Below are 23,694 nucleotides of genomic sequence, written 5' to 3'. Positions count from 1 at the left end.
TTTCTACGAAATAAGAGATATTCTCTACTTGCAATGGCATGTTCAATAGAAAAGTATATTTTCCATATTGGTCTTTATTCTGATGTTTGACATAAATTTAAAAAAATAAATTTACTTTAGAAATTCCCTGATAAAAAATATTGAGGTCTTACTGATATGAAAATAACTGGGAAGTTCTAATGTATTTCAAGTCAAATTAGAGACCCAACTATTCTGTTTGAGACAGACTTGTGCATTTTAATACACATTTATTTAAATTCTTTCTCATTTCTATACTGTGAAAATTGTGGAATCAAATGTTTTACGTAGAAAGAAATGTCAGTTGCAGCCAATCAGGGCTTAAGATTGGGGTCAAAATAAGGGGGTTGCAATTGTATGGGGAATATAAAAATAAAATTTATTATAAAAAAAAGTAAAAAGGAATTCCTCAGAATAGAAATTAAAATTTATCACTGAGGAAAAAAAAAAAAAAGAAAATGCAAAAAAAAAAAAAAGATTTGCATTTTTTTTGTTTCAGAATGTCTAATTTTAATATTCATGAATGTGACTCTAGAAGCTATGTTTTCAACAATTCCTTTCTTATAGTTTCCTGTTTTCTGGATTTTTGTGAGATGAGCTATTGTTTCTGTTCAGAGATACATATGCATATAAGTTTAATGTTGGCTAATAAATATCCTAGTAGAAAATAGTTACATTTTAAGATTAATGACATAACCTACATATCTCCAGGTTATACAAGCATGAAATTCAGTGTATTATCACTAATTTGATTATACCATCAATAAAAAATAAATGATCTTTACCCCTTAAAATGACTAAAACATCTTTCTTAAATTGTAATGAGAAGTTCTTTCAAATTCAGTAGTTTCCTTTTGAAATATAACAAACATCTATAAATATGAACATATGAAATACTCCTTTCTTTCTTTAAATGAAATCAAATTTTTAAGCTTTATGAGTTAGAAAGGCCCTAAAAGAGGTGAAAATTGTAAAGTGGCATTTCTATTGATAGATCACATAGTTGTAATCAACAAAATAAAATTTTAGTAACTGACAGTTCCAAAAATCTATGTGGAAAACACAAAAATTGGCTCACTTCTCTACTTATTTATATTTGTATTTAATTTTAATTTGCAATACATGTGAAATTTAAGTTTGGACAGTTAATGCTAAAATATAATGCTTTTACAATTTGTTTATAATAAATACGAATTATGTAAATATCGTGTGATTATTATAGTATTTATTCTCTTTGTCTAACCTCATTAGAACTTTGAAGGTAAACATATCTTGTATTGCTCTATTTCCCACAGTTCCTTGCAGCAGCAAATGTGTAATATCTGTTGATCTGATTTTGATCACAAATCTCAGAAGAAAAAAAATCCCTTATTTTAAAACAGGGATGAATTAGTAGAAAATGTGTCATTAAATAATGAAATAGGTTTTTGTCTTCCATTTAATTTGCTAAGTATTCCTCTGAGCATTGTGACACACTATTGAATAACGTAATTATGAGATCTCCATTTAGAAGAAAGTAAAATTCTAAACTGAATAAACATATTATTCTGAAAGCATTATGCTTAATTCTAGGTACTGTAATATATGGAAGATGTCAGTCAGATTGACAGTGAATCTCAAGGGTTGTTGTGAAAGCCCAGGAAAACAAAGAAATGAATTCCACATTTTTCTGGCATGATGAAAGGCAGCAATACATCCAAGTGTTCAGAACAGTCAAAACTTAGCACACGAGAACAGTCCTTTAAACCAAAAGTATTAATACCATTAATGGATAGATATTTCTCCCCTCCCACCCCCCACACCCCAGAGCTTTGGCTTTTGTCGCTAATTGATTACTATTTAACAGATGAATACACAGGTAATAAAGATGACTTTGGAATAATAAGACATGACGACTCATGTAGAGAACTAGGATTAAATCACAAACTGGCAATATAACTGAACCTTGATTATCAGAATGCAAATATCACATCATTAACTTGTAAACACTGCTAATACAACACTTTAAACGTGCATTACTGGACACTGGATAAATATTTGCTGAACGGATTGGACATATTAATAACTTCATTCTTTTCTGCTGGTTTCACATGAACAAAGAAAAGCATCTCTAACTTATGTGACTTTCAAGGTGTACAAGTGGAACTCCTTAAATTATAAAACAGATGTCATGTACACCTGCATGCCAAGGTCACGCCTTCTCATATTTAGCTCATGTGTATCATTTGACAGTTTACACATCCATTAATTCTGAAGAGATTTACTATGTGAAAATATTTCATGATTTCTATTAACTTCCAATGGAAAAAAGAGGAAAATTATTGCCCAAATATATTTCTAAAAGTCCATTTCAAGATCTCTTACTCTCTATACATACACACACACACACAAACATATCAAAATATGGATTTGAGGTATTAATAGTTGTTCACGGATGGAGAAATTTATATCTTTTTATTTTAATACCTATTAATATTCACAGATTAAAAGGGAATGTATTCATTCATTCATTCATTTTCCTGGTCCCTTATTTAAGTTTTCTAGATTCCTGCTATGAGTGAGACCATCCGGTATTTTTCTTTTTCTTTTTGGCTTATTTCGCTGAGCATGATATAAGAAAGTGAAAATCAAAATCAACAAAAAACTATGAACCAGAGACACTTTTTGGGGGGGGGGGGCGGGAGGGGAAGGATTGGGGTCAGAATGGGGCATTTGCAATTGTATGGGGGAATATAAAAATAAAATTTAATATTAAAAAAAAAAGAAAAAAAAAGAAAAAAAAATAAAGTAAAATATTGGAAAACTGAAAAAAAAAAAAAAAAAAAAAGAAAAAAAAAAAAAAAGGGAATGTAGCAAGATTTATCAGGATAGGGTAAAAGGGGAAAATATCTGCACTGGTAGGGAGGAGACTAGATTCTCAGTTCCAGCTAGTTATGTGACATTGAGCTTATCTATAAACCTGTTAGACCTCTTTTTCTCACCTGTAAAATATATTCATAACTGCTATAATTTCTGCTTATTCTAAAGCTGTTTGCTAGTTCTGGAACTAGATTAAGCTTTCACTAAATTTAGGAGAGAAAAGATACTGATTCCTCAAGATAACGCCTTTTTCATACATCGGATGCCACATTTTCACCTAGATTTCCATTTACAAAGCCTTTATAAATATAACACACATGAAAAAAGTGCACAAAAATGGACAGCTCAATTTTTGAGTATATATTACAAAGCAAGGACCCATGAAAACACTCTCTAGCTCAAATACAGAACATTACTGCCACCCAGATGTCCCCTATGGGTTCTCCAGTCACACCATCAGGCTTACAGGTAACCACTCTCCTGATTTTTATGAAAATTACTTTCTTAAACATAATCTATGTTTGTATTTGCATTCTTTTCTCCAAAATTGTACCTCAGTTTCATCTGTGCTACTGCATGTATCTGGAATTCCCCGTTCATCACTTGGTAGTATTCCAATTAAATAATCTGTGAAAAAAAAAATTGGATCTTTATCCATTCTACTCGATTGGTCTATTTTTCCAGTAGTTGATATAATGAAAAATATGTGTAACCACTACGCTCATATGTACTAGTAAGCATATTTCTTTTTACCTGGTGATACAGTGTCCTAATCGGATCCTACATTACAGAGTTCTGTTGATCTTTTAATTGTGCTGCTTTCTTTTCTCATACCCTAAATGTATGTTTCTCTGTATACCACCTCCTTTGAAAAGCAAAAAAAAAAAAAAAAAAAATCACAATGCAATTATTTTTCTACTATCAATACCTGCTTTCAAAATCCAGCTTTCTACCAGAATTGCATGAACATATAAAGACTGACCGGTAGTTTCCATTAGCTGCCTAAAAGATAAGAATCAATGTTCCATAGTCCCATCACTTATATGACTACTATTGCCTGTCAGCTTAATGGGCTTACTACCTAAATTTGAGTGATCCAGGTGATGAATCTTTAAAGCAGTATTTCTTCCATCCATTTTTAATTCATTCATTTATTAAATACTTGTTGAGTACTCCTAAGTGCCAAGTACTATTCTAGGTTCTGGACATATTGGTGAACAATATAGAAAAAATCCCCTCCTCTCATGAAACTTTTAACTACAATAAAAGACAAATAATCTACCAATAAACAGAATCAACAAAATATCACTTAGCCATATTTGGTGTTCATCTAATTAAATGCAGCAATTTATAGTTACTGGGTTGCTATTTCTGAGGAGATGGCAACTGAAAGCTTCTCTAAGAACATAATAGCTCTAAATGACAAGAAGAAACCAATTATATACAACTAGGGAAAAGCATTTCAAACAGAGGTACACATTAATGCAAAAGCCCAAAAGTAGTAATGATGTTTGTATTTTGCAGAAACAAAAGAAAATAAACAGCCAATTACACAACAGCACAGTGAACAAGGGGGGAAATTGTGGATGAGGTCAAAGGGATTGGTAGGTCAGGGAATTGAGGACTCTGGAAACTAGAACAGAGAATTTGGATTAAGTTAATGTACAACAGAAAGATTATTCAGAAGAGATGGGATCTGCTTCACGATGTAAAGAATAAATGCATCTTGACAAAAGCAGAAGAGAAGAAATGAATGGAAGATTGCAGAAGTTCAGTTACTTGTCTCTGTGAAACTGACATGATTTTCCACTTAGGCCCTCAATATAGTCACACTGACCTTAGCTATGTTTTCTAGTCTTACCTCACTTTTCCATGCAGTAACACCTTTCCTCTTTACAATAACTCTAAGGTATAAAGCCATCACACAAATACTAAAAAGACACACTGAGAATGGATGAGACTATCTTGAAACATCAAATAACAAATTGAACTTGTTATTATTTGTAAGATATGTTCTTTAACTACCCTCCTGGCAGGCCCTGGGCTCGCTATTATTTGTACCCCATACTGTGTACTATATACATATTAAGCACTGTGGTGAAATATTTTAAAATTCGGGTTTTAAAGTAATTTCTTTATAAAAATAATAATCAAAATATTGTTTTACCACTCAAAAAATGGGCAGAAGAACTAAATAAGCACTTTTCCAAAGAAAACATGTAGATGTTCAACAGATGTATGAAAAATTCTCATCATCCCTTATCAGGGAAATGAAAATGAAAACCACCATGAGACCACCTAATGCCTGTTAGAATGGCCCATATCACAAGAGATGAAAAACAAGTGCTTGAGAGAGTGTGAGGAAACTGGGATCCACTTACACTATTGTTGTGAATGTAGACTGGTCCAGCCCCTATGGACAGAAAGTGAGGAGATTCCTCAAAAGACTAAAAAATGGCTCTACCATATGACCCAGCAATTCCAGACACCCCCCCCTCCTGTGGCACAGCGGGTTGAGCACAGCACTGTGAAGCTATCCTCAGCCTCTGCAGCACGGGTTCTATTCCCAGCCTGCCAGGGAGATACCCATATGGCACTGCAGACCTCTCCTGCCGTGCCTGCTGCTCCCCTCAGCAGTGCTTTTGGTCTTTCTGCCTGTTCTGCTCCCTACTCTGTCTCAGTTGAATCCTCTTACCCTCCTGCGCCTCTGGCCTGTACCCCAGCTATTTCCTTTTTTTTTTTTTTTAAGATTTATTTATTTTTATGCAAGAGCTGGGGTAAATCAAAACCACTATGAGACCACCTAATGCCTGTTAGAATGACCCATATCACAAGAGATGAAAAACAAGTGTTTGTGAAACAAGTGCTTGTGCTTTTGGGGGAGGCCCCCAAAAATAAATCTTAAAAAAAAAGACCCAGAAATTCTACTCGTGGGTATCTATCCAAAAAGCCCAAACACACTAATTCTAAAGGAAATAGTTATATCTATATTTATAGCAACACTATTTAAATAGCTGAGATATGAAAATGACCTAAATGCTCCAGAACAGATGACTGGATCAAGATGGTGTGCTATACACACAAAATGGAATACTACTCAGGGATGAAAAAGATAGACTCATGCCATTTGTGGCAGCACAGATGGGACTGGAAGAGAGTTTTCTAAGTGAAGTGAACCAGAAGGAGAAAGATAAATACTGAATGTTTTTCTTTCTATGCGGAATCTAGAGAAAACAAAGGATCAGACAGACAATTACAATACTGGCCCATGAAATCAGAGTGAGACTTTAGGAGGGCAGGAGGAGGAGGGGGTAAAGAGTAGAGCACAGGTAGGGAGGAGAGCACAGTAGAGTATGGTGGAGGACTGTGGACACTTTGGTTTGGGAAAAACTTTGGTGATTGCACCTGAGGGGGAAATCCTGTATTGTGAAAAGTAAACAAGAATGTTTAAAAAATAAATTATAGATATATATTGTTTCATCCTTAATATGCTAATGTATATATTGTGAAAAGGAAGTATTTTTAAACAATATTAATCAATGTCATATTTATTTTTTGCGTATTTTTATTTTTATTTTATTTTTTAATCTTTTTTAAATTATATTTTTATATTCCCCTTACAGTAGCAACCCCCTTATATTTAATTGGCAATTGCTATACATCATGAATCATGATTATAGTTGTATGTAAGCTACCCTTGGCTAATAAACAAGCAGGACAAAAAATGTTTTGAGTATTAATCTCATATGTGTAAACTCACTTCTATTCTTACCCTAAGTCCTTCTTTTTTAAAAATCATTATTTTTTAAACTGATATGACATTGGTTTACAGTAAAACACTGTATGATTCAAAAGTATAGGTTTATACCTCTTCAAAGCTATGTTACCACATCATCACCACCAACAAGGCACCCACAATCCTCCACCATAATCCATTGGACATAAATGGCATCTCTTCTTCAAATTATTTCAGTATGTGGCATTTTATCCCTCCCCCCACAAACATTAGTACCCAATCTTATCTCTGTACATATATATTTAAAACTATTTTAGCTATTGGCAAAATTTTAATGTTGTGTGCATTTCTGGCACATTAAATATTTCAAAAATGAAAGTGAAAGGGAGAAATGTGAACATTGATCCTTAGGAGAAGATCAGTATGACATCTGTGAGTGGAAAACTGGAAGTTAAGGTCATTGAATTCATTTAATTTTCCTTATCTCTAATTTCCAGTTAATCTTTTTACAAAGAAAAAAAGTGATTAAAAGCCCTTGGCAAACTTAAGGTTTTCACCAGGCAGAAAAGTTAGGTTTTTTTATAGATAATGTTCACACATAATTAGGGATGTACAGAGGAAAGGTGATAAAGTATAAATTCCATCTAAATAAAATAAAATCTGAACCTTGGGACTCTTATACTCAAACAATTACTTTAGATAAAAAGTCAGATCAGGGCGTAGTTATACTGAACTTGTGATTACCAATAGTAACCAAGTTCTACATGCCAAATATTTATCACCTCATTAACTTTCCAAATTCTTAAAAACTGACTGCAGATAATCCAGAAATCCCACTTCAAGATATTTATCCAAAATAACTGAAGTCAGGACCTCGAGGAGAAATTAACATTCTCATGTTCACTGCAGTAGTATTTACAATAGCCAAGATGTGGAAGGAAGCAGATGGATAGATTAAAAAGCCTGTTATACATGCACAATGGAATATCATTTAGCCTTAAGAAAGGAAATTGACTGTGAAAAATGATATAGCATGAATGAACCTTGAGGACAGTATGCTAACGTGAACTAAGTCAGTTACAGGACAAAGCATGATTACACTTTTATGAGGGATCAAAACCAGTTAAATTCAGGGCCTCCCCTGGTGGCACAGCGGTTGAGCACTGGGCTGCCAAGCTGCCCGCAGCCTCTGCAGCGCCGGTTCAATCCCTGGCCGCCAGCGAGGGTCCCAAATGGCATGAGAGACCTCTCCCGCCATGCCCAATGCTCCCCTCAGCAGTGTATTACATCAGTCTGCCTGTTCTGTTCCCCATTCTGGCTCTTGTGAATGCTCTCACCCTCCTGTGCTTCTGACTGTACCCAGTGCTTATATAAATAAATAAATAAATAAATAAATAAATAAATAAATAAATAAATAAATATTTAAAGAAAAAAAAAAAGCAGTTAAATTCATAGAGTCAGAAAGTGAATGGTGGTTCCCAGGGACTGGGTAGAAGAGAAATGGGGAGTTACTGATTAATGGGTATAAAGCTTCAGTTGAGGAAGTTGAATAAGCACTAGAGATCTGTACAACATAGTGACTGTAGTAAAAAACATAATATTGAACACTTAAAATTTGCTAAGAAGGTAGATTCCAAAATGAAGAAAAAGTAAATTATTCCTGTATAAATCATTGAGCATTCTTATAATTGTATTTCTACAGCACACAGGTTTTAGTTCTACTGTAATTTTTATATCATTTGTTATTACATTATAATTACTAGTTCATTTGTTATTGCATTACAGTTACTAGTTCATATGGCAGTTCTTCTAATCAGTCCTCACAACATCCCTGTGAGGTAGAAACAATTTGGACCCCATACTGTAGACGAGGAAAGCAAGGCTACCTCATCCAGTTATTAAGTACAGAGTTGGAATATGAATCTAACTTTCTATAACTCCAAATGTTGTATTCATTATTCTATATGTCTCCAATCCTTGTGTTAACAACTCATCCTAGTGGAGGATATGACTTACTTTTCCTTAAAAAGCTCCTTTATACCTTCAACCAGTGGGTCTGGAGGTCATCATTAGGAATTATCCTAAGTTTCAATGACAGGCTAATATTACAATTTGTTGTACTGGTTTCAAGGGGAAAGTTCGAAAATTGTTTGTATGCAACCTCCGGAAACCATCCTCCATCACCTCCTCAATTATGATCCTGTAACACTTTTCAAAGATGCACTTGTGATGTGCACATGACAAATGAATTACATACAGAAAGGCACCTTTGTAATGAAGAAAATTCCAATTAGACACCAAAAACTTCAATTATATCAATTGACAGGAACATTTCTTTTAAAATCATTAAACACAGTTCCAAACAGTTTTTAAACAACTTCTTTGTAAAGATTAAATGTCAAGACACTGTCTTTAAAAACGCCAGTACATTCACATACACAAATGTAAAACAATGATTCTTAGACAATATTAATCAATGTCATTTGTCTTTTTTTTAAAAAAAAAGCAATTGATGCACTTTAAGAGTCATGATTATAAATTTATGCAAAATGCCTTTGGCTAATAAATAAGGAGAATTAAAATAAAAACTGTACTGAGTGTCAACTGGATCAATGATACCTAATTTGTATAGATTCAAATTATATCTGTCTACCTCAGGCAATCACCGATTTCTTTAATAACTATGTTGGAACATACTTTTGAGCAATTAGAACTCAATTGCTATCAAATAGCTTAGATTTTAAAACGACATTTAAAAATTACATGCTTGAACATTTAGAAGAAATTAAAATCCTGTTTATTTCTGATTGCTTATTATATAGGTCACTGAACATCTTCTGAGCTCAATTTCAATAATTTCATGTGATATTTTACAACATTCTTCAAATTTTAAGGATGAGGGTTAAAAGAAAACTCATCTTTGTTGTAAAACCACATAAACAGGATTAATTTTAACAAATAAAAGAGTGACCAGCCCATGCATTTAGTCTTAACTTGCAAACTCCCGAGCTCAAATTAAAGAATGCATTTGACCAAGAAAGGTACAGGTTAATTTCCTTTCCCTAAATTTCTGGGGGACAAAGCACAAGTGTATATCCTATGCCATGCATAAAGGAAAAGCCCTTCTTGTCAGACTGTTCTGCTGCAATCAAGTTGATTCTAGAAAACCAGTGAAATCTAAACCATCCATGTCCAAGTTGACATCAGGATCCAAACAGTTGGAAAAGCATAGGCTCTAAATGTCATTTGAAATAGCTCCCTTTTCCTCTGCCTTAGCTTTCCTTTCAGGGTCATTATTATTATGCCTTGATTTGAGATGATAATTAATGAGCCCTGCCCTTCTTTCTTATAAGTCAATGGAAAGATAATGAAGTCAGACCAGAGAAACTCAACCCCCAACAGTAACCCACAAATCTGTGGTGATGGCTGACCATGAAATTTTATTTTTTTGAAAATAAATGTTCACTAGAAATATGAGTTAAAAGCCACAACTAGAAAAAGAAAAATACCGGATGGTCTCACTCATAGCAGGAATTTAGAAAACCTAAATAAGAGACCAGAAAAAAGAATAACTATAATAAAGAAAAAAATCAAAATCAACAAGCAACTATAAACCAGAGACACACTATGGGGTGGGAGAGAAGAGGAGGGATTGGGGTCAAAATAAGGGGGGTCCAATTGTATGGGGAATATAGCCAAGATGAAAATGCATACATTGTGCAAAAATGAAAAATGATGTATGAAATATATAAAAAATAAAAATAATAAAAATTTAAAAAGCCACAACTGTTGATATTTTCACTTTTTTAAGTGGCAATCTGGGTAACAAGAACTAATTCACCCCTAGTGAATAGCTGAAATAAGATGCCTAAATAGTGCCTCAAAAATATAAGAGAGATAGCATATTAGGGAAGGAAATGTAAGACAAAGTGAAAGCCCAGAAAGGTTAACTGAACTCTCAGAACTAATTTTGCCTTGATGACATTTTCTGATCTGGAATGATTATCTAAGAAGGTGAACTGAAGTTCTGTTAACTTCATAAGACAACAGAAAAAGACAGTTTAGGGTTTCCCTAATGTGGCAAATCTGACAATCTACTTTTTGAGGACTGAGATATCAGTGTTCTATTGCCTACGGATAATGGTTGAGTTGTAGATAAACTGGTAGTCTGGGGTTCTGACCTCTTGGATAAAATGGTCTCAGGCCAGTAGGTCTCATGTGCTCCTGGCAAAAGAAGACAAAATGCCTCTTAGAGTAGTGCTATCACACCGATCCACCAATAGTTCCCATGAATACTTTCTATTAGAAAAAATCAATATCTAGTTCCACTTTTGGTCTGGGATATAAGGCGCTTACAAGTCTTCACTCCATCATAAGTAAAAAGCTGAACAACTTTAAAAACCAACAGTCTTGTTAGATCTATCAAGGCAGTAAGATCACAGGAAAAAACACTACCCCCAAAGTAGAAAAACCAACAGGTAAACACAGAAAACACAACTTTCTGAAGTAGAAAACCTGAGAGTCTGAGAAAACCAACATCAGGATGAGAAAATATCAGCTGTAATTGACAAATTGCTGGAGGATCAGTATGTGCATGTTTGAAAAATAACAACTGCTCCCCCCCCACAAATTATCACTGCTTTACTAAATGTCTATCTCCAGTAGTTCCTTTCACCTTGTATATCATGTCATGAGTATTGAGAAAAAATTACAAGACACACACAAAAGGGCACCACCACCACCAACAACAACAAAAACAGCTTGAAGAGACAGAGCAAACATCAGAACCAGACTTAGCTATAACAGGGATGTCGGCATCATCAGACAGGATATTTGAAACAACAAATTATTAATGTGCTTAAGATTCGAATGATAAAATAGAAAACATGCAAGAACAGATGGGTAATGGAGGAAGAGATATAGGAATTCTGAAAGAACCGAAATGAAATCAAAAAGTGCCAGATGGGCTTGTGAGTACACTGGACAGAACTGAGAAAAGGAATCAGTGCAGTAGAGGCTCTCCCACTAGGAACCTCCCAAAAGAAAATCAAACAGAAGAGACTGACAAAAGCAGAATATCCAAGAACTGCAAAAAGGGGGATTATAGATGTAAAGGGAATACTAAAAATAAAGAAGAAAACAAACAAAAAATGATATGAAAGCATTTGTTGCAACAATGTTTGAGAATTTTCCCAAATTAATGTTAGACTTCAAACCACAGATCCAGGAGTCGCAGAGAAAAAAAAAGGACAATCATCAAAAGAAGATTACACCCATGCATGTATATCATGTGCACACTACAGAAAATAAAAGATAAAAATTCTAGAAAGGAAGAGAACAAAAACAAGCACCTTACCTATAGAGATGCAAAAGTCAGAATTATATGTGGTTTTTACTCCGAAATCATGTCAGAAAAAGAGTGGAATGAAAATGCTGTCCATAAGTTGAGAGAAAAAAAAAATGCCACCCCAGAATTGTGAAATTATCCTTCTGAAGTCAAGGAGAAACAAGACTTTCTCACACAAAGACTGAAGGAATTTGGTGCTGGTAGACCTGCATAGTGAGAAATGTTAAAAGAAATTCTTCAGAGGGAAGTAATTGAAATAGATCAGAAACTTGGATCTATACAAAGAAAGGAAGAACATCAAAAAGAAAAAAAAAATGAAGGTAAAATAAAAAAAAAGCTATGTTTCTTATTCTTAATGGATCTAGAAGATAATAATTTGTTCAAGATAATAATAGCAACAGTGAATTCCTTTATGCATATGTGTTTATGTATATGCAAATGAACAACAAGGATTCAAGGCACAGGAGGATGAAATTAGGACTATTTTGTTATTAAAAGGTACTCCTACTACCCATGTCTCTGTGCAGTTATTTGAAAGTAGACTGGCTTATTTGTAAATGTGTATTTCAAACTCTAGAGCAACAACTTAAAATAGCAAAAAAAAAAAAAAAAAAAAAAAAAAGGAAGTACAATCGATAAACTATGCTGAGAAAGGAAAGAAAAGGACTTCTAGACACAGCACCAGACACAATCCATGATAAAAGAACTGATAAGTTCAATTCCATTAAAATGAAAAAAGTTCAGTTCTGTTAGAGACAATGTCAAAAGAACAAAAAGGCAATCAGAGATTGGGAGAAAATATTTGCAAAGACAACCTGATAAAGGACTGTTTTCCAAGTATACATAGAACTCTTAAGACCCAACAATAAGAAAACAATCTAAGTAGAAACTGGGCCAAAGACTTTAACAGATGCATCACCAGAGACGATAAACAGACAGCAAACAAATGTATACACAGATGCTCCCTGTCATATGTCATCATGGAAATGCAGATTAAAATAAGCTACCTCTACCCACTAATAAAAATGGCCAAAATCCCAATCACTGATAACATCAAATACTGGCAAAAAAATGTGGAGTGACATCCATTCCTATTTATTGCTGGTGGGAATGTAAAATGGTGCCATCACTTTCAAAGGCAGATATGCAGTTCCCTGTAAAATTAAACATACCCTTAAACATACAATCCAGCAATCATGCCCCTTGGTGTTTACCTAAATGAATTAAAAACTTATCTCCCTACAAAAATCTGCGCATGGAGGTTTACTGTAGTTTTAGTCATAATTGCCAAAACTTTGAGCAACCAAGATGTCCTTCAGTAGATGAATGACAAAGTGTGGAACTATACAAAACTATACAAAAACTGTAAAATCAATGCAGTAATTTCAACATTAAAAAGATATTATCGGGGCCCTCCTGGTAGCCTAAGGGTTAAGTCTCAGTGCTATTACCTCTACCACCTGAGTTCAATCCCTGACCAGGGAGCTAACCCACATATGGCACAGCAGACCTCTCCTGTCTCACCTGCTGCTCCCCTCAGCAGTGTATTTCATTAGATCTGCCTCTTCTGCTCCCCACTCTGTCTCTGGTAGATCCTCTCACCTCCCATATCTTTGGCGTCAACCCTAGTTCTTCTACACTAAAATAAAAAAAAAAATCTTAAAAAAAAAAGGATGTGATTAAACCTTGAAAAGACATGAAGTGAATGTTAATACATATCACTAAGTGAAAAAGATCTAATATGAAAAGGCTACAATACTATTATGATTTGAACTATACGATAGTCTGTAAAAGGCAAAGTTATGGAGACAGTAAAAAGATATGTGGTATCCAGGGGGCTGGGCGTAGGGAATGAGTGAATAAGCAGAGCACGGAGGGTTTTCAGAACAATGAAATGTTCTGCATGACACAATGACACTGGATACATGTCATTATCTATTTGTTAAAACCCATAGGCAGTACACCATCACAAGTGATCACTTATGTAAAGTTTGGACTCTGTGTGATTATGATGTGTCAATATGGACTCAGTGATTGTAACAAAAGAATCGTGCTGATACAGGACTTTGATGTACTTGAACTTGTGCCTGTGTGGGAATAAGAGGTCCATAGGATCTCTACTTTGTGTTCAATTTTGCTGTGAACCTAAAACTAATTTTATTATTTAAAAAAATAGTTTATTTTTAAAAGATTATATTTAAAAAAATGAAAACTCTAGTGGGAGAAGACTTATGTACGCCTATGTTCATAGCAGCACGGTCCACCATTGCCAAGTCATGAACCAACCTAAGTGCCCTTCAACGGACAAATGGACAAAGAAATTGGACACCACTCAATGACATAGTGCCTTTGGGGACAAAAGTGATTACGCTAAGTAAAATAAATCAGAGAGTGAAAGACAGGTATCAATGGCTTCACTTATCTGTGGAATATAAATAACAACACCTGCAAAATATAGCAAAACAAATCTTAGACTTAGTGAGAATTTACTGGTTACCAGAGGGAACGGGGGGGGGGTGAGGCAGGGATTTAGGAGGAAAGTAAATAGGGCATTGGCACAGGTGATTTGTTGGGGGGTGAGGCAAGTATGTGCACACACGGAGGAGTGAAAATGTAACCCTGAGATTGTAATAATAAAAAAAGTTTATGTAAGAAGAAACATTAGTAAACTTTTTTTCTCTATGGTGAGGAATGTGGTTCTAGCTGGATAGCAAGTGATACAACCATCAGTCCCAAAACTGAAAACATATTCACTTATAAAAATCAATGTCCATGGGAACTGATTTTGGTGATATAGAAGAAATATACTGTATGTTGATAAATTTTACTTATTTGGGGGGCACTGTAATCTCTAGAGCAAAGAATGACAATTTTTTTAAAGCAAATCAATGTCCAGCTCATACTCCCAATAAGAAAAATATGACATGAGAGAATAAACTGAATCAACAGAGAACACAAGCAAAATCACCAAAATTTCAGCTATTGGAATTAACTGGCACATATTATAAAAGAGATTCATAAATGAAATCCAAGCTGGAAAATACTTGTGGGGAGAAGGGAATTCTAAAAATTGATGGAGTAGAAGCTTCGAAAAATGCTAAATGGATAATCCAAAATCTTTAAATATAACAGATCAAAAAAAAAAAACATTTTGTGGATAATTTTAATTGTAGATAGATACAACTGAGGAGTTACTTACAAAATTATCAAGAATTCATCCCCCCAAATAAGACAAGATGGGTGCAAAATATACAGAAAAAAGATAAATGGAATTAGAATGTGAAAACCTAACTTATATTTAGTTGGTGTTCCAGAATGAGGAGAGAACCAACTGTTAGGTCATAATGACAAATACCTAAAAGCTGCAAAAGACATTAATCCACAGCAAGAAATCCACATGATTGAGCCCCCACACACATTCATAAAAGCACCGTTGCAGGCAGGCTCAAAAAAAGGACCCCCCCCAAAATAACCATCAAAAGCGGAAAGCATAAATTGTGACAAACTCATACATATGTGTGTATATATGTGTGTGTATACACACATACACACACACACACACACACAGACATGCTACAAAGGAATAAAAATGAACTGATTTCCACTTCACGCCGCAACTGTAAGGATCTTGCAAACACAATGCCAAACAAGAGAAATGAGACTTAAAAATCAATGTAATTAGACTTATAAAAAGTTAAAAACACAAAACTTTTGTATATGAGATGGAACTGCAAAGCAAAGTAAGCAGATATTTTAACTAGCAATGGGATTCAAAATTTTTTTTTCTATGAATCATTCTAACCTCCCCCATAGCCACCTCTCTTCTAATCTCTTCTGCAGACCTATTCTACTTTTTTCCCCCTCAATAATTTTATTTTCTTTTTTCTTTTTTTTTCTTTTTATATTCCCCATATAATTGCGACCCCCTTATTTTGACCCCAATCCCTCCCCTCCCCACACCCCAACCCCCATAGAGAGTCTCTGGTTCATAGTTGTTTGTTGATTTTGATTTTTACTTTCTTATAGTTATTCTACTTTTAAGGACCTTTCTGATTACACTGAGCCCACTGGGGTAATCCAAGAATAAGGTCTTTATGTTAAGGTCCTCTGATTAGCTAACTTTATTGCACCTGAACTTTAATGCCACTTTGCTATGTAACACAACATATTCACAAGTTCTATACATCAGAGAGCAGGAAAGCTGTTATTCCATCTACTAGTTGTATTATTTAAGTTTTGAAACATTTTTATGCCCTAAGTTTCTTTTCAGTTCACCTAATGTGACATCTTGAAATTAAAATCACATTTAAAATTGATGTACAATGTAATGCCAAATTTCATTACAGTTCCTCCAGTGGTTTTTACACATTTACTATGCCAATATGGAAATTAAGTTGAATAATTTCTAGCTCAAAGCCAAATGTAAAATGAAGCAAAATATGTAGATATTTTGTAAAAACATAGTGAAACTCTGGCATAACTGTACTATATACTGATATTATCATTATCTCTTAATTATCTTCAAATTCTGATACAGATATATCTTTGAATTAATTGCAGACACTGTCTAATTCTACATTTAGCAAAAAAATGATTTACCATATACATATTTTAGCAAAGAGCTTCACTATGAAATATGAAAGCAATGGAATATGAAATAAAATAGCATTACCCAATAAGCCTCCTTACATCAGTTATTCTCAAACAGCTAGCAAGAGTTCTTATATTCCCAGTAAGATAAGTTAGAAAATAATTGCCACATTACCAAGTGAGACTTTCTCAGCTAAGTATTGATCTATTTCCTGCATTTACAATAAGTGAAAACTTGTTTTTATTTTTTCCACACATTAACAGCAAGAGGTATTACAAATATCTTTTTAGCAAAACTTGTAATAATACACCCAAAACATCTACCTCACTGATTTTTTTTGACTGTCACATTATTATGGAAGGCATTTTTTTTTTTTTTTAAGAATTGGAAGGTACCATCTAATATGACCATTTCATACTACATAGAAGACAAAGCACAGGGAAGTTGATTTCCATAGCCAAAGAAGAAGTGGTAACAGATCTGGGATTGAAATTCAGGCAAGAACACTTCAAATCACAGAAAATGTGCTAGAACTTTGGTTTCCAGACAGTGCTTCAGCAAAAATAGGTTACTATTTGCAGAAATGGGCAACATAATTCTCCCTTAAAAGGGTCACTACAGCAACCAATCCATCCTTCCTTCCTCTCTTTCTTCCCTCCTCGCTCTCCCATTCTTACCCTAATATATGTACCGGAATTAAATGAACATCTGTAACCCAAACCTCCATGAAGATGACAGAAGTGCAATTTAAAAAATTCTTTGGAAAAATCTCAAAGTAACATATCCCTTCTTAAACCTCTGATATTGCTTTCCTTTACTGTCAGAAAATACCTTATTTTACCAGAGAAACATTTTTCCAGTCAGCATCCCAAATTATCAAAGGAAAGATTACTTTAAGGAATTTCTCAACACGTTTAAAAATTACATTCTGCAAGTACTTTTAATACTTAGTGACTTATTCATTCATTCAATAAACATTTATTGGGCACCTATTATATAAAAGTAAACAATCTGAGATTTTAAAATATAATCAGTGGAATAGCACTTAAGAACACATCTTGTTTGATAGTTTCAATCATCTATATTTTATCTAAATTATTTTTTCACATAATTTGTGATTTTTTTTCAGAATACGAATCACATCTCTGATTACTAAAGAGACTTGTTTCTAATATTACCCTGAATTTCTCCATGAAAAACTACTAGCATAATCCTAAATTTTAATGCATGATATCCCCAATTCTTTGCTTAGCATTTTTAAATCCCCCTTTTTATATACTTGTCCTTCATTAAAAATTTTATCACCTCTCAAAAATCTGTTTGCTGTTGACTTAAAATTCCAATGTGATTATTTTCTTCTTGATTTATTTCATTTAAGACTGCAAACTTCTTAGTCTGAATTTAACATGAAATAATTGCAAACATGAGAATTTAGTAACTCAAATATACATTTTTTGGTGAAAAATTACATTTCTGGGACTTGTGTTTAAGTGCTGTTCATGCTTCACTAAGTTATGAATAGAAGCCAATAAGTAACAGTGTTTATTTTCATGGATAACACCCACAAATGACCCAGGTTCTATTATTTACAGTCTGGGACCCTGTTAGTGTACTAGGGCAGACGTAACAAAATCAGATGGACTGGGTGGCTTAAAACAACAGAAATTAATTTCCTCACTTTTAGAGGGACAAGTCCAAGATCGAAATGCCACCAAGATCAGTTTCTAGTGAGACCTCTTTGAGGTATGCAGTTGGACACCTGTTTGCTATTTCCTCAACTGGCCTATTCCTGTTATGTGCAGGCAGAGAGTGAGTGCTCTGTTATCTCTCCTCACAAGGACACTAATGTTACCAGAGCAGGGAATCACCATTATGACCTCATTTTATGTTAATTACTTCCTTAGAGGCCCCATCTCTGAATACAGCCACACTGGGAGTTAGGGCTTTGGACTGTGAATTTGGTAAGACAAAACACACAAATGATAACAGTTTAAATGGCCAAAAGCAGTGGTAATTAATTCATCTTCTAGCATAATAAGGGAGTTCGTGTTAGGAGGGCTTTCCTGGCCAGGAGATGCCTGAATACACACAGGTACAGTAAACCTTTAGCAATGTGCCACTCCTGGGATTCTCTTAAAAATGACTCCACAGCACTGATTCATTAAGTCAGTTGTAGGCATAGTTTGTTAGTGAAAGATATTCCTACATAGCACCTTGCCCAGAAATACAGGCTTCTGAAAATAGGCCTGTCTGATGTAGCTATTACTTTCTGGCATGTAATCTATGACCAACGTAAGCCACCATGAAAAAGGTAACACAATGTCTCTGATGTGGAAGTTTCCATTCTGCCAAATTTGCTCAAGCTGCATTGGCCTCACTCACCAGATATCACAGCCACTCATGGTGATTTTCACCAACTTTTAAGATGTCTGTGATACACAGAGATTGTCATTCCAAATGCCTATTTCCTGGACTAGTAAATAAGGGAAGATACAGCATGTGTGTTACATAACATATATGTTATGTATTATATGTCATGCATATACATGATACACATATCATGTGCATGATACATATGAGAGGAATTAAATGTGCATGTGTGTATACGTGTGTGCGTATCTATATATATGAGAGAGAATATGAAATAATCTGGCTCAGGATCCCATATTTTAAATTGTTCCCACAGAAAGTTCTAGCTTTAACAGTTATCTTTATTTGTTCTTCCTTCGAACTGGACGGCAGTGTAGATAGAAAAGCCCCGCTCTTCTTGGCATAGGACTCACCACAGGTTCCTCTAATTGTCACTCACAGCGACTAAACTGTTAAGTTCTGAAAGGAAAATGACTTTGATGTCACCATCCTTATATGCATGCCCGGAACCTATCACGTGCCTGATTTCACATCAGCAGGGCCACTTTGTCGTCCAGGTTGTCATTGCAAAACTCCAGGGGCACCACTCTCATAAATAGGATATGAATGGCACCCCTGAAGTCATGCAGTGCACAACCTCACAAGCATTTATGGTGACCCTGGACCTCATCAATGTTTATTAAATTAATAAAAATATTTTCCTGCTTATGATTTGTTGTCAAATGTCAAATAAATATGCCAACTTGTGACACACATAAGAGTACATGGCAAGGACAATGGCATTGTATAATAAATAAAATGGATTTCTATTTTAATCTAAGACTAAGAGATGACTTTGAAAATTTGTGTTGATTTCTTAGTGAAGTGACAGCACAGGAACACCTCATTTGAAAAAATACTCTAGTTTGAGAATAAGTGCATTTCAGTTTCCTGTGAAAGAGAGGATTTCACAAATTGGAACTTTCAAAAATAGAGCTAAATTAGCAAACAAGATTCACTTACTTGGGTGAGCAGAAAGCATTGGGAGCAAAATTTACAAATTTATATATTTTAACTTCATCTCCAAATGTCTCCACAAAATAATTTTAATACTTAAATATACTTTGAGAATGTAGCCACACTGATCAGCAGATGGGCTCTAAAGGTAACGTAAAATACTTTCTTTCCCCAGTGAGGATCAAGTTCCCTTTTTTATAAAGATTTATTGATTTATTTATACAAGAACTGGGGTACAGGCCAGATGTGTGGGAGGGTGAGAGAATTCACCAGAAACACAGCAGGGAACAGAACAGGCAGACAGACCAAAGACACTGCTGAGGGGGGCAGTGGGTGCGACAGGAGATGTCTGCCACGTCATGTGGGTATCTCCCTGGCTGGCCGGGAATCGAACCCACACTGCAGAAGCTGCAGACAGCTTCACAGTGCGGCACGCAACCGCCTGTGCCACCATGGAGGCCCTGGATCAAGTTCCCTTTGACAGATACAAAATAGCAATCATGACAAAGTGATAAAGGTTCATGCCTGAACTTACAATGAGGCTAAGGAAGTGAATGAAAGCTTTGCCTTTTCCATTTGTGCAAGAGGTTTCGACATTTCGGTGTCTTTCTTAACCACTTTGGCTATGATTTTTTGCTCCTCTTATCAGTTCTAAGTTCATGTAAACTGTTAGCATAAATGTGTGTGTGTATGCGTGCGCACACGTGTATAAAAAGGATATTCAGAAGTGTTTCAGTTTGTATCAAGTAATGCTATCTATGCAAGTTTAACTCTTCCCAAAATGTATCCTTGCGATCATTCCAAAACTGGGATTCTATAATATAATGTAATCCTTTGCAACTAGAATAAACTGAATTGAAGTTATTTTACTCACAAACACAACAATTGTTAGAAACAATATGGGGGGCTCTTGGAATATGATATTCCCAACTAGTCAATGTTTGATGTCATCAAAGAGATGTAAAAATATGACTGACCAGTTACATGGACCAAGCCATTTTCTTTAATGAAAAAATAATGAATTTGCTGATTGCTATTATAACTTTGGAATTCCATTTAAAGAAGATACTTGGGCCTCCCTGGTGCGCAAGGAGTTAAGACACAACCTATGAAGCTGGCCGCAGCCACTGCAGCAAAAGTTCAATTCCCAGCCAGGGAACTATCCACATGGTGCAGCAGACCTCTCCTGACTCGCCCGCTGCGCCCCTCAGCAGTGTATTTCAGTCAATCTGCCTGTTCTGTTCCCCGCTCTGTCTCTGGTGAATCCTCTCACCCCCCGCATCTCTGGCCTGTACCCCAGCTCTTGTACGCATAAATATTGAAAAAATAAATAAAAGTAAACACTCTTTCAATATACATAAAGAGAAATTTAATTACTGAAACAACAAAAGTAACTCAGTAAAAAAATAAACTGGATCTCAAAGTAAGGGCCACTTAGGGCACTGGTTAGAATTCTCAACTCCTATAATAAAATCCAGAATAAAATCTCAGGTGGATGGAAGGTGATGGGGATGTGATTATTAGGGAAGCTCCCGGAACATTCCTGTCCATGCTAAATCTTGAGAACGACTGAGTAGAAACCGCTTTCAAGTTCATTTAATAGTTTAGTTCACCTGGCTGAAAAGTTGGGGTACTTTCTTACTAAACATGAAGCCATTAACAAAGCTATGGGTATTTAAAATGAGACTCACATTTAGCTTTATTTAGCTTATAGTTAGATAAACGCTAGCTAAAACAATTCAATTTCCACGCTGAAAGACAGAGTTACCAAAAACGGAAATGGTCTGAGATTTTCCTTGATTTGCAAGCTAACAGATTAGCCCACTGTTATTTCATGCATGCCATGGACATGGACAGGCCATTCCAGGTTAGAGACCTTGAGGTGAAGAGGTTTACCCAGGAGAGCCTTGATCTAATCACACCAATCCTTAAAAGTGGAGAAACTTTCCTAACTGAGGTCAGAGAAAGAGACAAGCAGATCGGGACCAGACACAGGTTGCCATGCTGGCTTTGCAAACGGAGGAAGGGATCCACAAGCCAAGGAAAGAGGCCAACTTTTCGAAGCCGCAAAGCAAGGACATTAATTCTAACTAGAGTGTTCAGAAGGTGTCCTTACTGACACCTCGACTTAAGGTGAGTCCCTTGTTGGTCTTGTGACCTCCTGAACTATGATAATAAAAAACGTGTTGTTTCCTGTTACTAACTTTGGGGTCATTTTTAGCAATAGCAGTGACAGAAAACAAATACAAGCAGTGGTCAAAGTACCAGCATTTTTCGTGCCAATTTCCCCAAGACCCAGCACCGACAGGGCATTTTAGGGAGGGCTGGCAGAGACTTGCCTGCAGGACAGGAGTCCCAAGTTTAGGGGATCTGAACCTTCTGTAACAAGAAGCAAGTAAGCCTGACTTCTGCCCTAGAGGAAGATAGTCCCTGTCTCCCAAGGTCGTTTGTTCTACAAACATCCTTGAAAAAGATTGTCTGAAACAAAGGGCAGTCCATGTCTCACTTGCAAGATACAGACACCCAAGAGACCCACAGAGAATTGTTTCCCAACACAGGGTGCTATTGAAATTCACTATCCAAGGGTACCTGCATTATCATAGTTTTCATAATTTAAACTAAGTGACTGTGGGTTTTAGCATAACAATAAGTGATAAAATTGATAAAAGTCGATACAGTAGTGTAAGAAATGCCTGCAATGTGAGACTTAAAAATAAAATCCATATTATAAAGCCAAAATTAATATGCGCATATCCTGGGTTTGCTATATTTATAATGGTAAACACATGGCCACAAATGTATCTTCATTATTGAAATTACTGCAGGTGAGAAAATTTCATTACTGTGAGTCAAAACCTTTCGGACTGAAAACCACTTTTCCATTGGAAAGAATTGTTTCTGTAATGGAAGTTTTTGATAATGTGAATTTTTTTAGTCCTCTCACTACCATATTACAGGAAAAACAGACTGCTTTTTTGCTTTTTTAAGGTGTGATTTATTTTGCTATAAAACTTACAAATAGATTTTTATTGGAATTTTGGTTAAATTGGCCCAAGTTGCAAAGGAATAAGTATGAATCGCATCTTCCAGTAAAAACAGCTGAAAATAACGGTTGTATAATAACCTTTCTTGTCCTTCTTGAGTTGATAGACTAACTCAAACTGTAATTACTCATTTAAAAGAACTGCTTTGCATCTTCTAGCTGATTATTAAATGAAATAGTATCTACAGATGACGATTTATTTTCAGTGTAGGAAATATACTGGGTCAGGCAGTTTGCCTAAGAAATATTACAGTCACCATGGTGGGCATTATGACCCCTAAGTCACAAGGTCCTCCACTCTGCTCAGGTTAGGCAACATTTATAAAATCTTTTATGTTTTCTGCTATCAAAATAGTCTGCTCATGGTGACAACCAGGAAGGTCCCATGTTCTGTCAGAATTTAGGGGGAAGAAGTCAAATTTGTCATTTAGTCTCTCTAAAGATTAAAATAATAGCAGGGCAGTTTAAGAACTGACCTGTAACCTTTTTAGAAGATATTCAAAAGGTTATGCTTCTCAAGTTCTAGCTCAGGTACTTCCCCCCAAGCCCCACTCTGCTAGTTAAGCTGCTGCTTGTCAACCTCAAGCCCACCCCTTTGTCCTCTGCTTTGTGAAGCTCTAGCTGAGACGACAGATGCCATTTCTGCAGTTCTAATTGTTCCATGTTAGGCCATACCATTAAAAAGCGCTCTTGGGGGGGGGCTCCCTGGTGGTGCAAGGAGTTAAGCACTGCAC

This window comes from Talpa occidentalis, unplaced genomic scaffold (genome assembly GCF_014898055.3).
Source record: "Talpa occidentalis isolate TD23 unplaced genomic scaffold, MPIMG_talOcc4v2.1 talOcc4.15, whole genome shotgun sequence".
NCBI classification, from domain to species: domain Eukaryota; kingdom Metazoa; phylum Chordata; class Mammalia; order Eulipotyphla; family Talpidae; genus Talpa; species Talpa occidentalis.
This window is presented reverse-complemented; position numbering follows the sequence as displayed.